Genomic DNA, 27,292 nt, shown 5'->3' with positions numbered 1-27,292 from the left:
CACTCCCTTGAAAAGTCTCTATGCTCTGCCTGTTCATCTCTCTCCTCTCAGCCCCTGGCAGCCACTGATCTTTTTAGTGTCTCCATAGTTTTACCTTTTCCAGAGTGTTTTATAGTTGAAACTATACAGTATGTAGCCTGTTCAGGTTGATTTATTTTGCTTAGTAATATACATTTCAGGTTCCTCCATGTCTTTTCTTGTCTTGATAGCTCATTTGTTTAGTAACATTCCATTGTCTGTACCAATTTATATATCCATTCACCTGCTGAAGAACATTTTGGTAGCATCCAAGTTTTAGCAATTATGAATAAAACTACTGTAAACATCCATGTGCAGGTGTTTGTGTGGATATAAGTTTTCAACTCCTTTTGGTAAATATCAAGAAGCACACTTGTTTATGTTTACATTTTTATGTTTATAATTGTATTTATATATATTTATATACACATACATATATAAATACATATACTGCACATATTTTTTCTGAACCATTTAACAACAAGGTACCTCTTGATTCCTAAATATTTCAGCATGTATTTCCTAAAGATCTTAGCTATTTTAACAAATTATGCTAATAAATGTCTTTTCAAGCATAAAATAGAAAAAAAATGATCCAGGATCCAATGTAGAATCATATATTGCATTTAGCTGTCATGTCTGTTTAGTTTTCTTTAATCTGCAATATTTTCTTAGACTTTCTTTGTCTAAGAAAAATATTTTTTGAAGATGATAATAGTTATTTTATAGCATGTACTCCAATTTCAGTTTATCTGATGTTTCCTCGTGATTAGATTTAGCTTATACACTTCTGTCAAGGAATACCACTGAAAGTATGTTTTGCCCTTCACAATATATTGCATACTAGGAAGCACTTGGTGTCAAATTGCTCTGTAACTTGAACTTTTAATTTCTTGTTACAGAATGCTGTTGAGGAGATTTCAGGATGTAACGCTTTGATGCCCTTTGGTGAATTCATGGATAGCTAGGCAGGTACTTTATACTTTTCCGTTAGGAAACAGTCACATATTTTTGGACATAGGCAAAGTTATACTTTATAAATAGCACCACATTCCTTGTCTAGATTACCTCTATGTAGAAGTGCTCATCATTAAAGGTAGTGCTCTTGTCTATTCTGCCATCATATTTTCCTGCCTCAGAACATTTGCTTAGCCTTGCTGTTTTTCTCTTTCAGAAGAGTTTTGTCAGCAGCTTCACTTGTAGTCTTCTTAACCACCTTTCTCTGTGAAGTTAGCCAGTTTTTTCCCTCTCCTTACATGCAGACCTTTCTACAGTATTATAAGAATGATCATTTTTAAAAGGAATATATGATATGATTAAGTTCTTTTCCTGATAATCTTATTTCCTGACCTTTTATCATATCACCTCAGTCCTTTATCTTTCGTGGAAGTTCACCAACTTTTCTTGCATTGATTTTGTATTTTTTTAATGTTTTTATTGACTTTAGAGAGAGAGGCAGGGAGAGGGAGAGACCAAAACATCAATGAGAGAGAAAAACATCGGCTGCCTCCTGCATGCCCCCTACTGGGAGTAGAGCCCACAACCAGGGCATATGCCTTGACTGGGAATTGAACCCGTGAACTCTTGGTGCATGGGACGACTCTCAACCACTGAGCAACACCGGCTGGGCTGGTTTTGTATGTTTTTTTAAATTGCTATAACAAATTTACTACAAAATTAGGGGCTTAAAAACAACACATTTATTATCTTACAGTTCTGTAGATCAGAAGTCTGGTATGGATTTCATTGGATGAAAATCAAGGTGTGACAGGCTGCATTCCTTCCTGGAGGCTCTAGGGGGGGACTCTTTATGTTACCCATTTTGTTTTTGGCAGAATTCAATTTCTCCCTGTTTCCTCACTGGCTGTTCTCAGCTTCTAGAGGTCACCTGCATTATTTGTTTCATGTGTGTGTGTTTTTAAATATGCCTTTACTGATTTCAGAGAGGAAGGGAGAAGGAGAAAGAGAGAGAAACATCAATGATGAGAGTCATTGATCGGCTGCTTCCTGCACGCCCCCCACTGGGGATCGAGCCCATAACGCGGGCATGTGCCCTGACCGGGAATAGAACCGTGATCTCCTGGATCATAGGTTGATGCTCAACCTCTGAGGCACGCCAGCTGCGCCACCTGCATTATTTGGCTTATTATGCCCTACTTTCATTTTCGAAGCCAACAACTGCAGATTGAGTCACTATCATGTTAGAATTTATCTATTTCCTTTTTTTCTAAGAGGCATAAGGTTTAGAAATTTATGTAATCTAGGAAATGTGTATATATTTAAATAGCATTGGACTAAAAAAGATATAGTCATACTAAGAGAATGTAACATTATTTTTCTTTTAAAAGGATGGTAATATAACTCACTTTTGAGGAAAAATAATAGTGAATAGAGGTATTTTTATGTTGTTATAAGACAGTCTTTTCTGAAATCACAAAATCTGGGTTCAAATATAATTTCTTTTTTTTTTTAATTCTCACCTGAGGATATTTTTTCCACTGCTTTTCAGAGAGAGTGGAAGGAGAGAGAGAGAGAGAGAGAGAGAGAGAGAGAGAGAGAGAGAGAGAGAGAGAGAGAGAGAGAGAACAGTGTGAGCGAGACACATCAATTGGTTGCCTCCTGCACGTGCCCAGACTGGGGTTGGAGATCAAACCTGCAACCAAGGTACACATGCTTGACTGGAATTGAACCTGAGACCCTACAGTCCTCGGGTTGATGCTCTAACCACTGAGCCAAACCGGCTAGGGCCAAATATAATTTTTTCATTTTCTGATTATATTACCTGAAGCAAGTCATTAAACATCTGAGTTCAATTTTCATCTCTGTATATGAGGATAATAAATATCTGTAACATTTGACTCATAAGCTATTATGAAGGTCAAGCGACATAATTAAAATAAAAAGACTGTGTGCATGTAACAATATATTAAGATAAATCTATTGCAATTTTAGTTTGGGCAGAACTGTCAAATCAGTATGTATCAACTCCTCCAAGCTTTCAAAGTCAGCCATGACACCAGTGTACTTGACCTGCAAAAAGGTGAGTGAAAGCTAGTTTTGTGACTATTACTCTCAACAATAAAGAGTGTATATAAGGGTCTACATGAATAATAGATGCAGAATTTTTTCCACAAGTGGACTATATGTACCCATGCGCTCTGATAAAGGTGGAAATTGATGTATTTTTTAAATATAGGTAATACTGGTTTATGACATTATATATAAGTTTCATGTGTGCAACATTATAATTCAACACCTGTATTTACTACATAGTGCTAACCACCAAAAGTATAGTTTCCAATCCTCACCATAAAATTGACCCTTTTTATCTGCTTCACCCTCCCTCCATTTCCACTTTACCTCTGCTAAAGAATGATCTGTTGTCTGCATCTATGAGTTTGTTTTCATTTTATATTCCACATATGGGTGCAGTCATATGGTATTTATCTTTTTCTCCTGGACTTAGCATGATACCCTCAAGGACCATCCATGTTTTCACAAATGGCAGGATATCACTTTTCTTTATGGCCAAATAGTATTCATATAAATATATATACATATATTTATATATATGTATATATACACACACATATATATATCTATCACATGTTTTTAAAATTTAATTTGTCTATAAATACCTATATTGTTTCCATATCTTGGCTATTGTAAATAATGCTGCAGTGAACATAGGGGTGCATATCTGTTTTCATATCAGTGTTTTCATATTCTTTGGATAAATAACCAGAAGTGGGATAGGTGGATCATATGGTAGTTTTAGTCTTAATTTTTTTGAGCAATCTCCCTATATAGTTTTTCATAGTGGCTGTACTAATGTACATTCTCACCAACAGTATATGAAGGTTCCTGTTTCTCTGCATCCTCTTCAACGCTTGTTTCTTGTCTTTTTGATGATAGTCATTTTAACAGGTGTGGTGATATCTCATTGTGGTTTGCATTTACATTTCCCTAATAGTAAGTGGTGTTGAACATCTTTCCATGTGCCTGTTGGCCACCTGTATGTCTCCTTTAGAAAAATCTTTATTCAGAGAATCTGCTCCTTTTTAATAGAGTTGTTTGGGTTTTTGTTGTTGTTGTTGAGATGTATACGTTCCTTATATATTTTGGATATTAACCCCATATATTTTGGATGTATGGTTTGCAAATATAGTTCTCTATTTCTAGGTGGCTTTTTCATTTTGTTGATAGTTTTCTTTGCTGCGCACAAGCTGTTTAGTTTGATGTAGTCCCATTTTGTTATTTTTGCCTTTGGAGTCAAATCTACAAGAACACTTCTGAGACCAACATCAAGGAGCTTACTGTCTATGTTTTATTCTGTGTTTTAGGGTTTCAGGCCTTATATTCAATACTTTAATCCATTTTTAGTTTTTTTGTGTGTGTGTGTATAGTGTAAGATAGTGGTCCAGGTTCATTCTTTAGCGTGTGGCTGTCCAGTTTTCTCCACACCATTTATCCTTTCCTCATTTATATTCTTGGTTCCTTTGTTGTAAATTCATTGAACATAAATGTATGATTTTATTTCTGAACACTGTATTCTGTTCCATTGATCTATGTGTCTGTTTTAATGTCAATACCATACTCTTTTGATTACTGTAGCTTCATGATAAAGTTTGAAATCAAGAAGCGTGATGCCTCCAGCTTTGTTCTGCTTTCTGAAGATTGCTTTAACTATTGGGGTCTTTTGTTGTTCCATACAAATTTTAGGATTTTTTTCTATTTCTGTGAAAAAATGCCATTGTATTTTTGCTAAGGACTGTATGGAATTTGTAGATAGATTTGGTAGTAGGGATAGTTTCACAATATTTATTTTTCCCATCCATTAATATTGATTATCTGTTTATTTTTATCTTCAGTTTTTTTCAGAAGTGTCTTATAGTTTTTAGTGTACAGGTATTTCACCTCAGTTAATTTTATTCCTAGACGTTTTATTATTTCTGATGCTTGTAAATGGTATTATTCTATTAATTTCTCTTTCTGATGTGTCATCATTAGTGTATAGAAACATGACGGGTTTTTGTATATTGACTTTGTATTCTGCAACATTATTAAATTTGATCGTTCTAAAAGTTTTGGGTGTCATTTTAAAGATTTTTTATTTTAATTTTTTATTAACACATAATTGACATACAATATCGTATTTGTTACAGGTGTACATCATAGTGATTGATATTTATATACATTCTGTAATGATCCCCATGGCAAGTCTAGTTACCATCTGTCACCATGAAAAGTTATTATAGTATTATTGACTATATTTCCTATTCTGTACTCTACATATTCATGACTTACTTATTTTATAACTGAAAGTTTGTACCTCTTTGTCCCTTCACCTGTTTCGCTCCCCAACTTCTCTCCCCTCTGGTAACCACCAGTTTGTTTCTCTGTACCTGTGAGTATATTTCTGCTTGGTTTTGTGTATTCATTTGTTTTGCTTTTTAACTGAACTTCCATGAAATCATAATGCTATTTGTCTATATGTGACTAACTTCACTTAGTCTAGTACCGTCTGGGTCCATCCATGGTACCACAAATAGCAAGGTTTCATTTTTTATATGGCTAAGTAATATTTCATTTTATATGTATATATATGTATATATATAATCTTCCTTATCCGTTAGTCTGCTGATGGACACTTAGGTTGCATCTATATCTTTGTAATTGTAAATGATGTTGCAGTGAACATAAGGGTACATATATCTCTTTGAATTAATGTTTTTCTTTTCTTTGTATAAATACCCAGAAATGGAATTGGTAGATTGTATAGGAGTTTTAGTTTTAATTTTTTCAGGAATCTCCGTACTGTTTTCCATAGTGACTGCACTATTTTACATTATCACCAATAGTATACAAGGGCTCCCTTTTCTCTATATCATTGCCAACAGTTGTTATTTTTTGACTTTTTGATAATAGCTATTCTCACAGATTTGAAGTGATATCTCTTTATGGTTTCGATTTGCATTTTCCTGATCATTAAGGATGTTAAGCATTTTTTTATGTGCTTGTGGGCCATTTGTATGTCTTCTCTGAAAAATGTCTATTGAGCCCGGCCGGGCATGGCTCAGCGGTTGAGTGTCGACCTAGGATCCAGGCAATTGGGGTTCGATTCCCGGTCAGGGCACATGCCCAGGTTGAGGGCTGCAGCCGATCAATGATTCTCTCATCATTGATGTTTCTATCCCTCTCTCTCCCTCTCCTCTCCTCTCTCTGAAATCAATAAAGATATATTTTTAAAAAAAAGAAGAAAAAAAAAGAAAAATGTCTATTGAAATCCTCTGGGAGAGGGGGTGGAGGGGGAGAGAGTAACCAAAGAATTTATATGCATATATGCACAACCCAAGGACACGGACAATGGTGGGGAGAGTGACTGGGGAGGGGGAAGGAATGGGGTGGGGGAAGGGTCATTGGGGAGAAAAAGGGACATCTGTAATACTTTAAACAAAAATAAAAATTATAAAAAAATAAATTAATTAAAAAAAAGAAAAATATCTATTGAAATCCTCTGACCTTTTTTTAAACTGGGTGGTTGTTTTTTTAATATTAAGTTGTGCAAGTTCTTTATATATTTTGGATATTAATCCCCTATACGATATATGATTTGCAAATATATTTTCCCATTTAGTAAGTTATCTTTTATTTTGTTGGGGGCTTTTTGTTTGTTTTTTTACTGTGCAAAAGATTTTTATTTTGATGTAATCTCATTTGTTTATTTTTGCTATTGTTACCTTTGTCTGAGCAGACTGGTCCAAAAAATATTGCTAAGACCAATGTCAAATAGCATACTGCCTATAAATTTTTAGGAGTTTTATGGTTTCAGATCTTACATTCAGGTCTTAAATTTACTTTTTTGTGTGTTGTTTAATTGTTCAAAATATTACAGATGACCCTTTTTCTCCCCATTGACCCCTTCCACCCCTCCTTATTTTGAATTTGTTTTTATACATGGTGTAAAATAATAGCCTAGTTTCCTTTACTTGCATGTATCTGTCCAGTTTTTCCAACTTTATTTACTGAAGAAGTTCTTTGCCTCATTGTATATTCTTGCATATTTTGTCATAGTTTTTTTCCTTTCAGTTCAATGGTTTATTAATGATTTTTCTAATAAAATTCTACTTCATGATATATATATTTTTAAATTTATCTTTATTGTTGAAAGTATTACAGATTTCCCTCTTTTTCCCCCATTGATCCCCTCCACCCCGCATCCACCCCACTCCCAGACCTTAGCCATACCAATGTCTGTGTCCATGGGTTATGCTTGTAAACATATAAGTTCTTTGATTAATCTCTCCCCATCCACTCCCCCACCCCCACCTTCTCTCTGAGATCCCTCAGTCTGTTCCATGCTTCTATGTCTCTGAATCTATTTTGTTCATCAGTTTATTTTGTTTATTACATTCTACACATGAGTGAGATCATGTGGTACTTGTCTTTCTCTAACTGGCTTATTTCACTAAGCATAATACTCTCCAGTTCCCTCCATGCTGTCCCAAAGGATAGGAGATCTTTCTTTTTTACAGCTGCATAGTATTCCATGTGTAAATGTACCAAAGCTTTTTTCTCCACTCATTTACTGATGTGCATTTGAGAAGAGTGTATATTCTGCAGCTTTGGGGTGGAATGTTTTATAAATGTCAATTAAATCCATCTGAAGTAATGTGTCATTTAAGGTCACTGTTTCCTTGTTGATTTTTTGTCTGGAAGACCTACCCAGTGAAGTCAGTGGAGTGTTAAAGTCTCCTAGCATGACTGTATTGCTGTCAGTCTCTCCCTTAAATTCCTCTAGAAGTTTTTTTAGAAATTTAGGTGCGCGTATATTGGGTGCATATATGTTTATCAGGGTTATATCCTCTTGTTGGATCGATCCCTTTAGTATTATGTAGTGACCTTTCTTGTCTCTTGTTATGGTCTTCATTTTGAAGTCCATTTTGCCTGATACGGATATGAGTATTGCTACTCCAGCTTTTTTTCATTTCCATTTGCATGGAAAATTTTTTTCCATCACTCTCATCCTGCTTGAGTCTTTTGTTTTGAGGTGGGTCTCTTGAAGACAGCATATATTTGGGTCATGTTTTCTATTCCATTCAGCCACCCTATGTCTTTTGATTGGAGCATTTAATCTATTTACTTTTAAGGTTATTACTGATAGATACTTATCTATTGCTATTTTAATTTTTTATGCCTATGTTTCTCTCTATATATTTCTATTTCTAATTACAGCAGTTCCTTTACATTTACTGCCATGCTGATTTGGTGGTGATAAACTCCTGTAGCTTTTTTTTTTTTTTTTCTTTTTGGTCTGGGAAGCTTTTTATTTCACCGTCTATCTTGAGTAATAGTCTTGCTGAATAGAGTAGTCTTGGTTTCAGATCGTTGCTTTTTATTACCTTGAATACTTCATGCCATTCCCTTCTGGCCTGTAGAGTTTCTGATGAGAAGTCAGCTGACAGCCTTATGGGAGCTCTTTTGTAGGTAATGGGTTGCTTTTCTTTAGCTGCCTTTAAGTTTCTCTCTTTATCTTGAATTCTTGGCATTTTAATTATGATGTGTCTGGGCATGGGCCTCTTTGGATTCTTCTTGCTTGGCACTCTCTGTGCCTCCTGAACTTGTGTAACTTCTTCTTTCACCAGGTTAGGCAAGTTTTATGCCATTGTTTCTTCAAACAAATACTCTATCCCTTGCTTATTCTCTTCCTCTTCTGCCATTCCTATAATGGAAATATTGTTACATTGCATGTTGTCCCACAGTTCCCCTAACTGTCCTCCTGCTTTTTAATTGTTTTCTTTTTTTGGATCTCTGATTGAGTGATTTTTTTTCTACCTCTGTCTTCTAATTTGCTGATCCTATCCTCAGCTTCCTCTAATCTGCTGTTTATTCCTTCCAATGTATTCTTTATTTCTGCTGTGTCATTCTTAGTTTCCTTCATAGTTTACATATCTTTTTTCATGCTGTTGAGCATCTTTACAATCAGTATTCTGAACTCTGCATCTGATAGATTGCTTATCTCCATTTCATTTAGCCCTTTTCCTGGAGACTTCTCTTGTTCTTTCATTTTGGGCTTGTTCTTTTGTCTCCCCATTTTGGCTGCCTGTTTGGGCTTGTTTCTATATATTGGGTAGATCTGCTAGGACTCTCAGTCTTTTTGGAGGGTCTGTGGTGCAGGTCAATGTTAGACGCAGTTTGTGACTGGCCCTGAGTACCCTGTTTGGAGCTATCAACAACCCTTGGCTTGAGGTCTCCTCTGCTGGGCTGCGTGCGGTTGGACTGGACCAAGATGCACACCAAAGTCTGCTTTTCCAAGGCCTGGGTCCAGAAACAGATCAGGCAGAGATTCAAGGCACTCTGAGGTCTGCCTCTGCCTGCAGGCTGATTAATCTGATTCTCTTAATGAGCCTTGGCTGTAGAAACTCCTCTGGGTAAGGCTAGAGGTTTTCCAGTAAGGTGGGGCAATTGCTTCCCACTCAGGCAAAAGCAGCAAAATATCTGCGTGAGAAACATGTCCTCTGTAGTATGGGGGAATGACAGCACAGGAATCCACAGGGGTACCCTCTGAGCTCTATCTCCAGAGCCCACAACCCTAGGTCCTCCTCACACAGCTCCAGTCCACTCTGCCATCCCTCTGCTGTAGCCCAAAATGAGTGGCTGCACATGAAACTTTGTGTGTTGGCTCTTTAAAAGGGTGCCTGCATTTCCAGCCATCTTTCCCTGGCAGATGGAAACCTGACTGCTTTTCACAGCCAGATGTCATGTGGGCACCTTTCTCAGTTCTGGTGCTCTTGGCTGGGAAGCCCAGCCTAGGGTATAGGCCCCAGAGTCCTCAGTGGGAACCCCCCACAGCTGAGATATCCCTCTGGACCTTCAGCTGCTGCCTGTGGGAGCCTAGTCAGCCCTCTCATGCCTCTGCACTTCCTACCAGTCTCTATGTGGTCTCCTCTTTTCTTCCTTGATTATGAGGGTGCTCTCCAGCTAGTCTTCAGTTGCAGTTGGTTATTCTGGTTGGTTTTTCTATATTTTAGTTGTAATTCCAGTTTTGTCCCAGGAGAGTGTCAGTGTAGCTTCCACTCAGCCCACTACCACCTTTAATCCTCTTTGGTCTGGTGTTTTAATCCATTCAGGCACTCTGTCTTTTCCTTGGAGAATTTAGTTCATTTACATTTGAAGTAATTATTGATAGATATGTATTTGTTGACATTTTGTTATTTTGGGGGCTGTTTTGTAGTTCCAAAGTTCTATATGTCTTCTATTGCTGCCTGCTTTTCAAAATTTATTCTTTTCTCTAATGGAATTGGTTGATTCCCTTCTCTTTATTCTTTGTGAATCTACTATAGCTCTGTGGTTTCCATGAGGTTTATATAAAGCATCTTATAGATATAACACTCTTTTATGAATGTAACAACTTCCATCACACACAAAAACTCAATCTTTTTACTTCCCTCTATTTTATGTTTTTAAGGTTACAATTTATTTTTTTCCTATTGTGTATTGTTTAATAATTATTGTGGCTATAGTTATTTTTAGTAGTTTTTTCTTTATCATTTATACTACAGTTAAGTGGTAACAATCCACTATGTTACGGTATTAGAGTATTCTGAGTTTCACTATATATATACCTTTACCAGTGTGTTGTTTATTTTCACGTTTCCGTATTCCTGATTAGTATCATTTTATTTTAGTTTGAGGAACTCCATCATTTCTTGTATGGCAGATCTAGTGGTGATGAATTCTCTCAACTTTTGTTTGTCTCTCCTTCATTTATGAAGGAAAGCATTGTTAAGTTAAATATTCTTGAGTGACATTTTTTTTTTCTTTCAGTAACTTGAATATATAACCCATTGATATCTTAATGGGGGTTCCCTTGTAAGTTACAAATTTTTTCTCTCACTGCTCCTAAGATTTTCTATCTTTGATTTTTCACACTGTTAGCATAATACTGTTTGGAGAAGATACTTTTAAGTTGATTTTGTTTAATGACCTTTTAGCTTCATGAACTTCGATATTCAAATCCTTCCCCAGATTTGGGAAAGTCTTGGCCATTATTTCTTTTCACATATTTTCTTTATTTGTTTATATTAATTATAAACACTAATAAATATAGTATTCTGAAACACTAATATTTCACAAAGTGGTTCTTTTGATTTTATATTATAGATCATGTAGGCTTTCTTTACTGTTTTTTTCTTTTTCTTTTTTAAAATTGATTTTAGAGAGAGAAAGGGAGGAGGAGAGAGAAACACATCAGTGTGAGAGGGAAACAATGATCACTTGCCTCCCACACACACCCCAACCTAGGATCAAACTCACAACCTGAGTGTGTGCTCTGAACGGGAATTGAACCCACCACCTATTAGTATGTAGGACAACACTCCAACCAACCGAGCCATACCAGCCAGGGCTCGTTACTGTTTTTCATTCTTTTTCTTTTAAAGGTCCTTTCTTCTGTGTTAGAGTCTGTCTTCTGCATAATCAAGCCTGCTGTTGATGCTCCCTATTGCATTTTTCATTTCATTCATTGTATTCTTCAGCTCTATCATATATGTATGGTTCTTTTAAAAATTATTTGTATTCTTTTGTGGGTTCCAGTGCTGGCATCTTTAAATAGGCTAGCCTCAATTATACCTTAATATTTTCTGTGACTTCTTCATTCTCTATCCAAATAGTTTTCTTGGATTGACCTTGGGTTGGTTTGTGTTCCATATTCCACACATCATTCTTCCTTATTTCTTGGTAGATCTAAGGTGAGTCTCTTAATGTAGAACTGTAAAATTAGGAAACTGCAGTATAACTCAGAGAGAGACATTTTAAAAATACAGCTTTCTGAGGAAGCAAAACCAATAATACCCAGGCTTGAGTTCAGCCATACCTGCAGCCTTCCTGGGCATCAGTTTCCACATGGGTGACCTCACAAGGTAATTGAAAGAGCCAAGAGAAACAGTGGGTATACAAGTGGTTTATAAAGTATACACTCTTTAGTGTGCTGTGCACATGGGAGGAAGGTGGAGATGAAAAAATGGTGACAATGATGATGATAAAATTGCTGGGTTTTTGAGGTTAAGAGGTGTGAGGAAAAAAGAAGTGGAGTAAGTAAAGGCAAACCTTTGCCTCCTCTATTTAATACATGGCCTGTGGCTGCTGCTGCTTGAAATGAAAGCAGTGACGAAATGTTGAGGGAGTCGGAAGGGGTTCAGCTTAAGAACAAAGGCAACCTAGTTGATAAAAGACAGAGCCTTTGAGTCCAGTCTGCATTTCATCTTCTGTATTCTGTTGCTGGCCTGCAGAGCTGATGTATCCTGCCTTTTTGTCCCTAGAGTTTAATTTAATTTAATTTTTGTTTTACTTATCCCCCAACCACCTCCCCCTTGGCAACCATCGGCTTGGTCTCTGTATCTATGGGTCTGTATCTGTTTTATTCGTTTAGTTTAGTTTTGTTTATACTCTACATATAAGTGAAATCATCTGATATTTGTATTTCTCCGTGTGACTTATTTCACTTAACATAATACCCTCTTGGTTTATCCACATTGTCACAAATGGCAAGATTTCATTCTTTTTCAACTGTTGAACAATATTCCATTTTACCTATACCAAATCTTGTTTATTTCTTCATCTAGTGATGGACACCTAGATTGCTTCCATATCTTGGCTGTTGTAAATAATGCTGCAGTGAACATACAAATGCATATATCTTTTAAAATTGCTGTTTTTGTTTGTTTGTTTTTTCGGATAAATACCCAGAAGTTATATTGCTGGGTCTGTGGCAGCTAGATTTTAATTGGTTTGAGGAATCTAAATAATGTTTTCTATAGTGGCTGTACCAGTTTACAATTCCACCAAAAATGTATGAGGGTTCCCTTGTCTCCACACCCTCACCAGCACTTATTTGGTGATTTTTTTGCTTATAGCCATTCTGAGAGTTGTATGGTTGCATTTGAGTGGTTTTGATTTGCATTTCCCTAGTGATTAATTACGTTGAGCATCTTTTCATGTGTCTGTTGTTCATCTGTTTGTCATCTTTGGAGAAATGTCTATTAAGGTCCTCTGCCCATTTTTTAATCAGATTGTTTGTTTTTATGGTGTTAAGTTGCATGTGTTTCTTACATAGTTTGGATATTAACCCTTTACTGGCTATATCACTTGTAAATATCATCTCCCATTCAGTAGGTTGTCCTGTTGTTTTGTTGATGCTTTCCTTCATTATGCAAAAATGTTTTAGTTTGATATTGTATCATTTGCTTATTTTTTCTTTTGTTTCCCTTGCCTGAGAAGACATATTTAAATTGTATTACTAAGACTGATGTCATAAAGTTTACTGCCTACATTTTCCTCTAGGATTTTTATGGTTCAGGTCTTACATTTAAGTCTTTAATCCATTTTGAGTTTATTTTCCTATATGGTGTAAGAAGTGGTCCAGTTTTTTGTGGGTTTTTTTGCGTGTATCTGTCCAGCTTTTCTAACAAACTTATTAAAGAAACTCTCTTTACCCCATTATATAATCTTGCTTCTATTGCCATAAATTAATTGACCATGTAATAGAAAATTTATTTCTTGGCTCTCTGTTCTATTCCATTGTTCTATATGTCTGTTTCTATGCCAGTACCATACTGTTTTGATTAATGTGGCTTTGTAGTATAGTTTGGGGAGCATTATACCTCCAACTTTGTTCTTCTTTCTCAAGATTGCTTTAGCTACTCAGGGTCTTTTGTGCTTTTATATAAATTTTATGATTAGTTTTTCAAGTTCTGAGAAGACTACCACTGACATTTAAGTAGCAAGGACATTTTAACAATATCAATTCTTTGAATCCTTGACCATGATATATCATTCCACTTATTTGTGTCCACTTTGATATCTTTCTTCAGTTTGCAATAGTTCTCAGAGTACAGGTCTTTCACCTCCTTGGTTAAATTTATGTCTAGATATTTTATGCTTTTGATGCAATTAAGATTGGAATTGTTTTCTTAATTCCTCATTTTGATTGTTTGTTATTGGTATACAGAAACAGAACAGATTTCTGTATATTGATTTTGTATCCTGCTACTTTACTGAATTCATTTACTAGTTTTAATAATTTTTTTTGGTGGAGTCTTTAGGATTTTCTAGATACAATATCATGTCATTTGCAGTTATTAACAGTTTTATGTCTTCCTTTGCAATTTGGATGTTTTTTATTTCTTTTTCATGACTAGTTGCTGTGGTTAGGACTTCTAATACCATGTCAAATAGAAGTGGTTATAGTGGGCATCCTTGTCTTGTTCCTGATCTTCAAGGAAGGGGTTTCTGCTTTTCACCATTGAGTATGATATTTGCTGTGGTTTGTCATATATAGCCTTTATTATATATGAGGTATGTTCCCTCTGTACTCACTTTATTGAGAGATTTATTATAATAGCATGTTGAATTTTATCATGCTTTTTTGCATCTATTGAGGTGATCATATAATTTTTATTCTTTTTTTTTAATATATTATGTTGATTGATTTACAGATGTTGATCCATCCTTCCATCCCTCAGATCAATCCCTCTTAGTCATGGTGTATAATTGTTTTCATATGTGGTTGAATTCTGTTTGCTAATATTTTTTTGAGAATTTTTGGATCTATGTTCTTTAATGGTATTGGTCTGAAATTTTCTTTTTCAGTAATGCCTGTGTCTGCTTTTAGTATCAGTGTAATGGTGGTTTTATAGAATGGGTTAGAAGTGTTCCTTTATCTTCAATTTTTTGAAATAGTTGAAGAAGGATAGATAATAACTTTGGGTTTGTTTCTTCTTTTTTAGCTCTTTTAGGTGTAAATTTATTTATTTTTAATATATCTTTATTGATTTCAGAGAGAGGAAAGGCGAGAGAGAGATAGAAACATCAATGATGAGGGAATCATTGATTGAGCCCACAACCTGGGCATGTGCCCTGACCGGGAATCGAACCCCGATCGCCAGGATCCCAGGTCGACGCTCAACCGCTGAGCCACGCCCGGCCGGGCTAGATGTAAATTTAAATTACTCGGGGGATTATTATTGTTTCTTGATGTAAGCCCATATAAGTAGGAACTTCCTTCTTAGAACTGCTTGTGCTGCATTTCATAAATTTTGGAAAGCTGTGTTTTCATTTCCGTTTGTTTCAAGGTAGCTTTTTCATTTCCTGTTTGATTTCCTCCTTGTGTTTTTCCTGTTGTTGATTTCTAGTTTCAGGCAAGTTGTGGTCAGAAAAGATACTTGATATGATTTTAGTCTTCTTGAATTTATTGAAGCTTGTTTTGTGGCTTAATATGTAATTGATTCTGGGGAATGGTCTATTTGAGCTTGGCAGTTTTTGGATGAAGTGTTCTATCATGTCTAATAAGTCAATCTAGTCTAATGTGACAATTTAGATCATTATTTTCTTATTAATTCTCTGGGTGATCTACCCATTGATGTCAGTGGGATATTAAAGTCCCCTACTGTTGTAATACTGTCAGTTTCTCCCTTTCTGTCCACTAATATTTGCTTCATATATTTAGATGCTCCTCTGTTGTATGTGTAGATATTTATGATTGTTATATCTTCTTCTTGGATTGACACCTTTAAAATTATGTAATGTGCTTTTATGTCTTATTTTACTTTCTTTGTTTCAGAGTCTGTTTTGTCTGATATGAGTATTGCTACCCCAGCTTTCTTTATGTTTATTTTTGCATGGAATATCTTTTTCCACGCTTAACTATCATCAGTCTGTATGTGTCTTTCAATTTGAAGTGAGTCTCTTGTAATCAGCATATAGATGGGTCATGTTTCTTAATCCATTTAGCCACCCTATGTCTTTTTGTTGGAGCATTTATTTCATTTATATTTAAATTATTTATAAGTATGTAGTTATTGCCATTTTTTTAAATTGCTTTTTGATTGTCTTTGTAGTACTTCTCTGCTCCATTTCTCTTCTCTTGATCTCTTCCCTAGTGGTTGGATGGTTTTCTTTAGTGTTTTGTTTTTTTATACGATTTTATTGATTTCAGAGAGAGGAAGGGAGAAGGAAAGAGATAGAAACATCAATGATGAGAGTCATTGATCTGCTGCCTCTTGCACCCCCTATGGGGAATCAAGCCCTAAACCTGATTATGTGCCCTGACCAGGAATCCAGTCGTGATGTCCAGGTTCGTAGGTCAATGCTCAACCACTGAGCAACACCAGCTGGGCTCTTTAGTATTTTGTTTAGGTTTCTTTCTCTATAGTTTTAGAGTTTTGCTTTGTGCTTACCATGAGGTTTATGTATATCATTTTATATCTATAACAGTCTGTTTTAAGCTAATAGGCATTTAAGTTTGAATATATTATAAAAGGAATACATTTTCCTTTTCCCTCTATGCTCTATGTTTTTAAAAATTTATCTTTATTGTTGAAAGTATTATAGATGTCCCCCTTTTATCCCCATTGACCCCCTCAACCCTGCTCTTGCCCCCCGCAAGGCCTTCACTGCATTATATATGCATATAAGTTCTTTGGTTAATCTCTTCCCACCCACCCCCTTCCCCTTTCCTTCTGAGATTCGTCAGTGTGTTCCATGTTTCTGTGTCTCTGGATCTATTTTGTTCATCAGTTTATTTTGTTCAATAGATTCCACATGTGAGTGAGATCATGTGATACTTGTCTTTCTCTGACTGTCTTATTTTGCTTAACACAATACTCTCCACGTCCTTCCATGCTGTCTCAAAGGGTGAGATCCTTCTTTTTTACAGCTGCATAGTCTATTGTGTAAATGTACCACATCTTTTTAATCTACTCATCTACTGATGGACACAGGCTATTTCCAGATCTTAGTTATTGTAAATAGTGCTACTATGAAACAAAGGAGAAAATAAATAAATGAGACTACATCAAAATAAAAAGCTTCTGCACTGCAAAAGAAACCATCAACAAAATGAAAAAGGAGCCGACTGTATGGGAGAATATATTTGCCAATGATACATCTGATAAGGGGTTAATTTCCAAAATGTATAAAGAACTCATACAACTCACCAAAAGGAAGACAAACTATCTAATTTAAAAATGGGCAAAGGACCTAAATAGACACTTCTCCAAAGAGGTCATATAGATGGCCAAGAAACATGAGAAAATGCTTAGTCACTGATCATCAGAGATGCAGATTAAAACAACAATGAAATATTACCTCACACCTGCCAGAATGGCTACCATCAACAAATTAACAAACGGATAAGTGCTGGCAAGGATGTAGAGAAAAGGGAACCCTAGTACACTGCTGGTGGGAATGCAGACTGGTGGAGCCACTATGGAAGACAATATGGACTTTCCTCAAAAAATTAAAAGTTGAAATGCCCTTTGACCCAGTGATCCCACTTCTAGGATTTTATCATGCTTTATGTTTTAATGTCATAGTTTAGAAGTTTTTGCTTTCTGTATCTCCTAACTAAATATTATGTTTTTGTTTTTAGTTTTAACTTTTGTCTCTGACCTTTATGTTAGCTTTTAAAATGGTTGATTTGCTGTGTTTATTGAATATATGCCTTTATGTAAGTTTTTTCCTATCATATTTTCTTATTTCTGATTATGGCCTTTCCTTTTGTGCTTAAAGAAGACCCTTTAACATTTCTTATAAAGTTGTTTTACTTATCCAGGAAACTCTCTCTCTCCTTCTATTCTGAATGATAACCTTGTCAGGTAAAGTATTCTAGGTTGTAGGTTCCATGCTTTGAACACTTTAAATATGTTCTGCCATGCCCTTCTTCTTGTTAGGTTGCTGCTGAGAAATCAGCTGATAGCCTGGTATGTAACAGACTGTTTTCCTCTTGTTGCCTTCAAGAATTTCTTTTTCTCTTTAACTTTTGCCATTTTAATTAAAATATTCTTGGTGTGGGTCTCTTTGGGTTTATCTTGTTTGATACTTTTTGTGCTTCTTGGATGTGGATGCTGCTTCCCAGACTAGGATAGCTTTCAGTCGTTTCTTCAAATAAACTATCTGCTTCTTTCTTTCTTTCTCCCTTCCTTCTTTGTTTCCCTTCTCCCCCTGCCCCTCCCCCTCCTTCTCCTCCTCCATTTTATAATGTGAATATGTGTGTGCTTGATGTTGTCCCAGAGGTCTCTTTAGCTATCATCCTTTTAAAAAAAAGTGTTTTTTTTTCTTTTTGTTGCTCTGATTGCTTGATTTCCACTAGTCTGTCTTCCAGGTAACTGATCTGTTTTTCTGTATTAGCTAATATGCAGTTGATTCCTTTTAATGTTTTTTGTTTCATTTTTTTTTTCATTTTAGATATAGTATTCTTCAGCTTTGCTTGGTTCTTACTGTACTTTCTACCCATTTGTTGAAATGCTACCTAAGTTCCTCTATTTCACTTTCAAGTTTGGTGAGCATTTTTATGACCATTTATTTGAATTCTTTATAAAGTAAATTACTTACCTCTCTTTCATTAGTGTTTTTTCCCCCTGAGGATTTCTCTTGTTCCTTTATTTGAGATATTTTCCTCTGTCTTCTCATTTTGTTTGACTTTCTATGTTTATATGAATGAGGCTAAATAGTTCTCTGTCCATGTCTTGAGAAAGCAACCTTGTGCAGAAGTGACCTCTGTGTAGACTATATGTGCTGGGTGGTTTTGACCTACCCATTGCAACTGTACACAGAAGGAGCCAGTCACAGGGCAGGGGATGTGTGTTGGTGAGGCACATGGGTCATTGGAGTGCCCATGGGCCAGTTGAGAGGATCTGTAGGTAAGGCTTTCTTAGTGGGCAGGCTATGTTATGGAATCTTTAATTCATTCAGTAGGATCTGCATCCCTTTAATGTCTGTATGTGTCCTGTCTGCTGCCCTCCTTGCCTCTTTTTGCCCCTCCCCTTCATATAGCTCATGATTCTGTATTCTGGATGGGGTTAGGTAGAAATTATCCCCTTTGGCAAAATTCTGCACAGATTGGGAACCTGGGTACTCGCTCACATGCTCTCTCTTTCATGGGATGACAAATTCTCTCTTTTCCCTACACTTTGCTGCTTGGGTGATGGGTGACACAGGTAAAGATGACTGTTTCTGTTATTCATTCCAGTGCATCTAATCTTGTATTAATTTTTTTTCCAATGGAGTTTGGCACTTCTCTTAATACCTGGACATCCACAAAGGCTTTCTCATCCGTGAGTAATTGTCTAATTCAGTGTTCTCCAGGGGCTCCCTGATTGTGGCTAAGAGGTGTTGGAGCCAGTTCACAGACTACTGCAGTGACCACAGCTAGAACTGAGGTTGTCTTTCTGTTATAAGATGCATTGGTGGGTGAGACTCATCCTGGGTCCCTTTGCTTAAGGCTTAAGGTGGTGGACTCCGCAGCTTCCTTAAAGGAACTTTTTTCCCTGGATAGATGTGATTTTTTTTTTATTTTTGCAGTGGAACATAAATGAGGAATGTCTTATGCCTCATTTTATTTGAAATTAGTTATTGATAGGTAAGGATTTACTATTGTCATTTAAAAATTTTGTTTTATGACTTCTATAGTTTCTTTCTGTCATGCTGTCTTCATTTCTGGTTTGATGATTTTTAGTGGTACATTTTGATTCTTTTCTCTTTATCTTTTTTATATCTACCACAAGTTTTTTAGTTGTCATTACCATGGGGTTTAAATAAAGTGTCTTATAAATATAAGTCTATTTTAAGGTGATAAATTCAACTGTATATAAAAACTCTACAATTTAAATTCTCCTCTTCTCACATTTGTGTTAATCTCACATTAATAAGTGTCACAATTTAGATCTTTTACATATGGTGTATTCAATAACACAATATTGTAGCTGTAATTATTTTTAATACTTTTTAATTTTATATTTATACCAGAGTTAAAATTGATTTATGTATCACCATTACAGTATTTGAGTATTCTGAATTTGACTACAGTCATGCACTACTTAAAGATGGGGATACTTTCTGAGAAATTCATTTTTGGGCACCATTATGTGAACATCATAGACTGTACTTACACAAACCTAGATGGTATAGCCTACTATACACCTAGGTTATATCGTATAGCCTATTGTTCCTATTGTACAAGCCTGTATAGCATATTAATGTATAAAACATCACAAGATTAAATTAAGCACAAGAGAAAATGATTCAATTAAGTGATGTGGTAAACACAAGATGTATGAGGCAGCTGCTGGCATAACACAGCATACTATTGGACAGCAAACTTTTTTTATAAGTGGAAAGAGTACACTCTACAATAATGATACAAAGTATATAGTATAGTAAATACATAAAGCAGTAACATAGCTGTTTATTATCATTATCATGTATTTCATACTTACATAATTGTACATACTATACTTTTATATAACTGTTGGTGCAGTAGGTTTTTAACACCAGCATCATCACAATCACATAATGTGTTGCACTGTGATGTTACTACGGCTACTACTTTGCAATAGGTATTTTTCAGTTGTATTATAATCTTCCAGTGCTACTGTTATGTATGCAGTTTGCAGTTGATTGAAAAGTCATTATGTGGCACATGACTGTATATTACCTTTACAGTTAGTTTTATGTTTCTATTTGTTGTCATGTTATTATCTTTTCATTTAAACTTAAAGAATATCCTTTAGCATTTCTTCCAAAATAAATTTAGTGGTAATGAGCTCTCACATCTTTTCTTTTTTTTAAATTTCTCTATATTGTTGAAATTATTACATATGTTCTCCCCCCACTGATTCCCTCCACCCCACATCCGCCCCCCCCCAGGCCTTCCCCATACTATTGTCTGTGTCCATGGGTTATGCATACATGCATATAAGTTCTTTGATTAATCTCTCCCCACCCACTCATCCACCCCCGCTTTCCCTCTGAGATTCGTCAGTCTGTTCCATGCTTCTATATCTTTGGATCTATTTTGTTCATTAATTTATATTGTTCATTAGATTCCACATATGTGTAAAATCATGTGATACTTGTCTTTCTCTGACTGGCTTATTTTGCTTAGCGTAATACTCTCCGGTTCCACCCATGCTGTCCCAAAAGGGTAAGAGATCTTTCTTTTTTACAGCTGCATAGCGTAAATGTACCACAGCTTTTTTATCCACTCATCTACTGATAGGCACTTGGCCTGTTTCCAGATCTTAGCTATTGTAAATAAATAGTGCTGCTATGAACATAGGGGTGCATAAGTTCTTTTTTATTGGTGTTTCAGGTTTCTTAGTATCTATTCCTAGAAGTGATATCACTGGGTCAAAAGGCAGTTCCATTTTTAATTTTTTGAGGAAACTTCATACTGTTTTTCATAGTGGCTGCCCCAGTCTGCGTTCCCACCAGCAGTGTACTAGGGTTCCCCTTTCTCCACATCCTCACCAGCACTTGTCATTTGTCGATTTGTTGATAGTAGCCATATTTTCTTTGTTTGGGAAAGTGTTTCTCATTCTTTTCTTGGTTGTCAGGTTTTTTTTCAGCACTCTGAATATATTATTCCACTCTCCTGGCCTGCAAGGTGAGAGTGGAATAATAACCAGCTTATGGAGGTTCCCTTGTATATGAGGAATTTTTTTCTGTTTCTGCTTTAAAGGTTGAAACTTTTGGGGTTATTATGAGCTTTATGAACTTTGATGTCCAAATCTCTTTCCAGATTTGGGGAGTTCTTAGCAATTAATGTCTTTAAATGAGCATTTCCCTCATTCTCCTTCTAGGACTCAATAAGTAGGTTGTTTCTTTTAATAGTATTCCATAATTCATAGGCTTTCTTCAGTATTTTTTAAAAAATATATCTTTATTGATTTCAGAGAGAGGAAAGGAGAGGGAGAGAGAGAGACAGAAACATCAATGATGAGAGAGTCATTGATCGAGCCCGCAACCCGGGCATGTGCCCTGATCGGGAATCGAACCCCAATCACCTGGATCCTAGGTCAACGCTCAACTGCTGAGCCTCGCCTGGCCAGGCTCTTCAATATTTTTATTCTTTATTTTTTCTTCTCACTGGATAATTTCAAATATCTTGTATTTGAGTTCACTAGTTCTTTTACTTCGTTGAGTCTGATGTTGAAGCTCTCTATTGAATTCTTCAGTAATTGTATTATTTAATTCTAGGATCCCTGTTGTTTTAATGGTTTCTGTTTCATTGTTGAAATTCTCATTTTGTTTATGCATTGTTCTCCTAATTTTGTTTAGTGTTCTGTATATTCTTGTAGTTCACTGAATTTCTGTAAGAGGAATTTTTCTGAATTCTGTGTCAGATAGTTCATAGATCTCCATTTCTTTAGAGTCACTTACCGAAGCTTTATTAGTTTCCCTTGCTGGTTTCATGTTTCCTTAATTATTTGTGATTCATTTGTCCTTACATTGGTGTCCAAGGTTGGCCTGGAGCCTGTATCTCTGGGAGATGGACTTGGATGAGAGGGTGGGCCTCGTGCCAGAGTCCATGGTAATGAGCTTGAGCCCTGTGTCTGTGAGAGTCAGCTGGGAACTGTGGTCCACAGGAGCCAGCCTGGAGGCTGGGTCTGTGGGGTTTGGCTTGGCACTGAAGTGGACCATGAGCCTGGGTCTGTCAGAGCTGGCTTGGAGCCTAGGTCTGCTGGGATAAGCCTGGTTGTGAGGTTATCCTAGAGCCACAAGATCAACCAGGATGCTAGGGCCACAGGGTGCCAGGCTGAAGGCTTTGTCTGTAGAGACTGGCCTGGTGCTGGGGCTGGATCCTCAAGATTTGGTCTGGAGGCTGGGTCTTCTAGGACCTGGCATTATGACAGGCTGGGGGTTAGGGTCCAGAAAAGCCACTCAAGAGGCTGGTTCCATGAGGTCACCCTGTCTCTGGGGCAGGGTTTTAGGCTGAAGCTGGGGTTCATCCTGGCACTGGGGAGATCAGGGGCCTAGTCATTGCAGCCTATCTGGTGCAGGGGCAAGCCTGGTGTCTGGTTTAAAAGAGCTGGGCTAGAGGCTAGTTTGTTAGAGCTGTTCTGGAGGCTGGGCCCACAGTTACCATCCAGATGCTGGGGTGGGCTAGTAGCCTGGTTCTTTAAGAGTTTGTTTGGTACCTGTGGCTTTTGATTCCAGTTCCACACTGGGGTGGGTCATGTCCCTGGCTCCTTGGGAGCCTGCCTGGAGGCTGGGGCTTGGGGGGCTGGATTGGCACTGGTTCAGGTCTGGTGCCGAAGTCCATGTTGAAGTCAGGTATTCACTTAATTCTCTTCCCCCAATAAGAGAATGTTGCTCTCTGTGCTGCACTGCCAGGACTTGTACCCACTTCATTGCATCTTTTCTTATTTCTGTGCTCCACCCAGATCCTTTAATCCTTCACCTGCAGTCATTAGCTCTTGAGAAGGTATTTTTGTTCATAGTTGTTCAAATTGATGTTTCTGTTAGGGGAGGAGGACTGGAAACTCCTGTACTGCCATCTTGCTGTCACTACCACCTCAGGCTATTAATATCTGTTAACCTCTATTGATTGGGAATGAAGATTATTAACCTTATCTGTCTTTTGTTTCAATGTCTATTACCTTTGCAAATAAAATATTTTATATAAAACATTCAACCTTAATGATGAAAGACATCATACACATATTTAGAAGACAATGTACAGTGTGATAAGATTTAAAAGACATATAATGGATAAATTATTAGTTTCCATAATATGTAAAACACTTGTATATAATAATACAAAAACACTATTCCAATCGAAAAATGGTGAAAAACCAGACAGTTCTTGCCCAGCTGGTGTGGCTCAGTGGTTAAGCGTGAACCAGAGAGGTCACAGTTAAAATCTAGGTCAGAGCACATGCCCAGGTTGTGGGCTCGATCGCCAGTAGGGGGCGTGCATAGGCAGCAGATCAATGTTTCTATCTCTCTCCCTCTCCCTTCCTTTCTCTCTAAAATAAATAAAAACATATTAAAAAAACAAAACAGATGGTTCTTATAAGACATAATATAAATGACCAATAATTATAAATTAAGTTGACTTCATTATTAATCATAGAGATATAATTCAGTGTGAGACATCATTTTAACCCATCATATTTGCAACAATTAAAAGTCCATAATCTTTAATTTTAGAAAGGCTGTGATGAAATATCCATTGTCTATGAGATTGCAAAATTTTTATATTATTTTAGCAATATCAAAACTTTAAAGTGTGTACTCTTTGATGCATATTTCATTTATGGAACCTATGGAGACCCTCCCACATATGAACAAATGTGCTTCATTGTTTGTAATAAAAAAAAGTTGCAGTGCTACTAAATACTTTTTAACAAAGGAACAACTCAATAAATTATCACTGAGAATGGCCCTTGGCATATGGTGCGTGTTATATAAATATTTTCTATTGTTTTTGTCATTGTTATTATTATTTTCTATACCTTGCATTTGCAAACAGATTGCAGACTTTCTGAAGTCAGAAGCATTATATGTATTTCTTTTTATCTTGAATGATGAGTCATGTTCTGTATATAATAGATGTCCAGAAAAGTAATTAATATATTAACCAACTATTAATTGGAGACCTGCTATGATACAAAGGCACTTTTCAGGTTTGAGAGCACAAAGATGAATAAAACAGGACTATAGAGAAAATTATTCTGTTATACCATGTAATATCGTGAAGCAGTTGAAATATTGAGATAGATCTGTTTTGATATAGAAAAATTATTAAGACATTAAGTGGATTAAAATTCGCAGAATAGTATATATGGTATAATTTATATTTAAAACCTCTTATCAAAAACTATATTACTGTAACTACCTTCTCTGTATACATATAAATACACAGAAAAAGGTCTATCCCTGGCCAGTGTGGCTAGAGCATTGTGGTTAGAGCATTGGCTTGTGCATGGAAGGGTCGTGGGTTCCATTGCCAGTCAAATGCACATACCTGGGTTGCAAGTTCCTCCCCGGCCCTGGTTGGGATGCATGAAGAAGGCAACCAATCAGTGTGTCTCTCTCACATCAATGCTTCTCTCTCTACCCTCTTGCCTTCCTTCCTTCCACTCTCTCTGAAAATCAATGGAAAAAATATCCTCGAATGAGGATTAAAGAAAAAAAAGAAGAGAAAGAAAAAGGTCTAGAAAGAACTGATACTCGTGTTTTCTTCTAGAGATAAGATGACTAAAGAAAGACAGGTTTGGTGGCAAGAGTAATTTTGCCTATGTTGTTTGGATTATATGCAATTAAATTATATTTATGTATTTGTGTAAATCAATAAATATAGATTTTCTAAGTAATATAAGAATGTGTTTATGGGTAATGGGGACAGAATGGGACCCGTAACCAATTGTGGAAGCCTAGAAAAACAAGACACACAGAGGTAGACATCCCAGCACTATTCTCAGGGAAAAATGCCTAGGGTGATGTAAATTTCTGGTGTATGTGACAGATAAATCTTCATTGTGTAGGCAGATATATCAGGTATAAATCACAAAGCCAGTTATCAGCATTCTATGACTTTGATTTAATGTTTAAGAAGAAACACTCTAATAATTTTGCTTCCATTGTAATCTACCTAGAAGAGAAAGTGGGGTGTTATCCTCTTAACAGATGTACCTGATGTGTGTGTTAATTGCATTTCTCAATATAAATTAATAAACTGTTTTCATTTTATATCTTTCAGTATTATGATATAATCAGCATAGTTCCATCTCCTGATTTGGATTAATTCTGGGACATGACCAAGATCAGGTTTAACCTCTAAGATTGAAGGCCATGTCCTGGATCATGGTGAACTCACCAAAGCAAATAATGCCATCAGTGTTCTCTTTTGGTGACACCCAGTCCTTACTATATAACTTTGAATTCTTATAAATCCATTAAGGTCACATTAAATTTTGTCTCTCATTGCTGTGTTAGTTCTGTCTGATTACTATCTAGGAAAATGTGAATTTTCAGTAAAAATTTCATAATAACTCCAAATATAAAATATTACTAAAATTAGTGTCAGAATATGATCTTCTTCCTACAAATGGCCATTCCTCATACTTGATAGTATGAAAATATCAGAAAAGTGTATGTGGGGGAGAAGGGGTAAAATTTGAAAAAAATTAAGTTTCTAGAACATTCTTTTCATTTTATTATCAGTTTTTCGATGGTATTTATCTATATGTTCTATGATATCCCTTATTCTACATCTTAACTGTTTTCCTGGTCAGGATGGTTGATGTGCTTATTATTTGTAATATTCCACTTCATTTCTAAAATACTCATTAAATAAATAGGGTATCTTAATTAAAAGCATTAATAAAAATTATTGTGAAAAATACAAGAATGAGAAAACCTCAGTCAGCAACTTTCAGTGTTTCACATAGTTCAAAATTGTTCAGAAATTTGATGAAAAAATTAAAATTAATTTTGGGGATATCTTTATGTACATTAAATAATATAGTAGAGCTACAATAAATAAAACTGTTTATTACTATCATAGAAATAATGTACACAAATCAACGTAACAGGATATATAACCCAGAAACGGACATAAGCTTATCTAAGAATCTAAAGGTGGCATTTTGAATTAGTGGGGAAGGGCTGAATCATTCATTAAATTGTGTTAAGTATGTCTGGCTGATCATATGGGGAAAAATTAGATCTCCCTCCTTGTACCATAAGTTTAAATGAGATATCAAATCACAAAAATATTAGAAGGAAGCTTTGATAAATATTTATATTATTGTAAAATGGGCATAAACCCATAGATAATAATGACTCAGTCTTTCAAAACTTATTGATTAAATACTTATAATGTGACTAATGCTATACCAAGTACTGGGCATATCATGGTGAGTAAGAGAGCAGTCAGTGTAGCTTAGTCTAACAGGAAGGGCAGACCATTAAACAAGTTATAAGGCATGTCTAGGTCCATGTGCTCAAGTTGTCCTCAGACATCTCTCATCCCTCAGGTCAGCTTTCTTTATTTTTAGCCAGGCCATCTTTTCATATGAGAAAGATGGCACTCCGAATTACATTACATCAAGCTCACGCATTCAGAAGGAAAGGTGGTCTCTTTTCCAACTCCACATATAAGTAGCTCAAAAAGTACTTAATTTGACTTTTTGGATCACATGTCAATTTATGGATGAATCACTATCCTCCAGAGTAGGTGCTCCGATTGGAGAGTCTAAGACTATATGCTCACCACTAAGGAGAGAAAGATGAGGCTCCTTGATTGACAGTCTCAACAGTCATAAGGAATCAGGGAGGGACAATTCCTGAAAAGAAGGGAAATGGTACAGTTCACAAAGTAACATATTCAGTATAAAGCTGAAGAATAATGAATAGTAACTAGGCAAACAGAAGGGGAAAGAGGTCAATCAGAGCAACCATATGAAAACCCAAAGATGAGAAAATATTG

General features: G+C 36.0%; 1 protein-coding gene across 5 annotated transcripts in view; it reads left to right on the top strand.

Moving 5' to 3' along the window:
• NBDY (negative regulator of P-body association) overlaps window positions 1–27,292 on the top strand; it is a 54,616-nt gene that overhangs the window by 16,896 nt on the left and 10,428 nt on the right. The window contains exon 3 of one of the 5 annotated variants that reach the window (XM_087829443.1): window positions 2,971–3,058. The exons of the other annotated variants lie outside the window; for them this stretch is intronic. The gene's annotated coding sequence lies outside the window, so the exon portion shown is untranslated. The remainder of the gene's footprint in view (window positions 1–2,970; window positions 3,059–27,292) is intronic. 5 annotated transcript variants of the gene reach the window in all.

This window comes from Miniopterus natalensis, chromosome X (assembly GCF_054644295.1).
Source record: "Miniopterus natalensis isolate mMinNat1 chromosome X, mMinNat1.hap1, whole genome shotgun sequence".
In the NCBI taxonomy this organism is placed as follows: domain Eukaryota; kingdom Metazoa; phylum Chordata; class Mammalia; order Chiroptera; family Miniopteridae; genus Miniopterus; species Miniopterus natalensis.
This window is presented reverse-complemented; position numbering and strand designations above follow the sequence as displayed.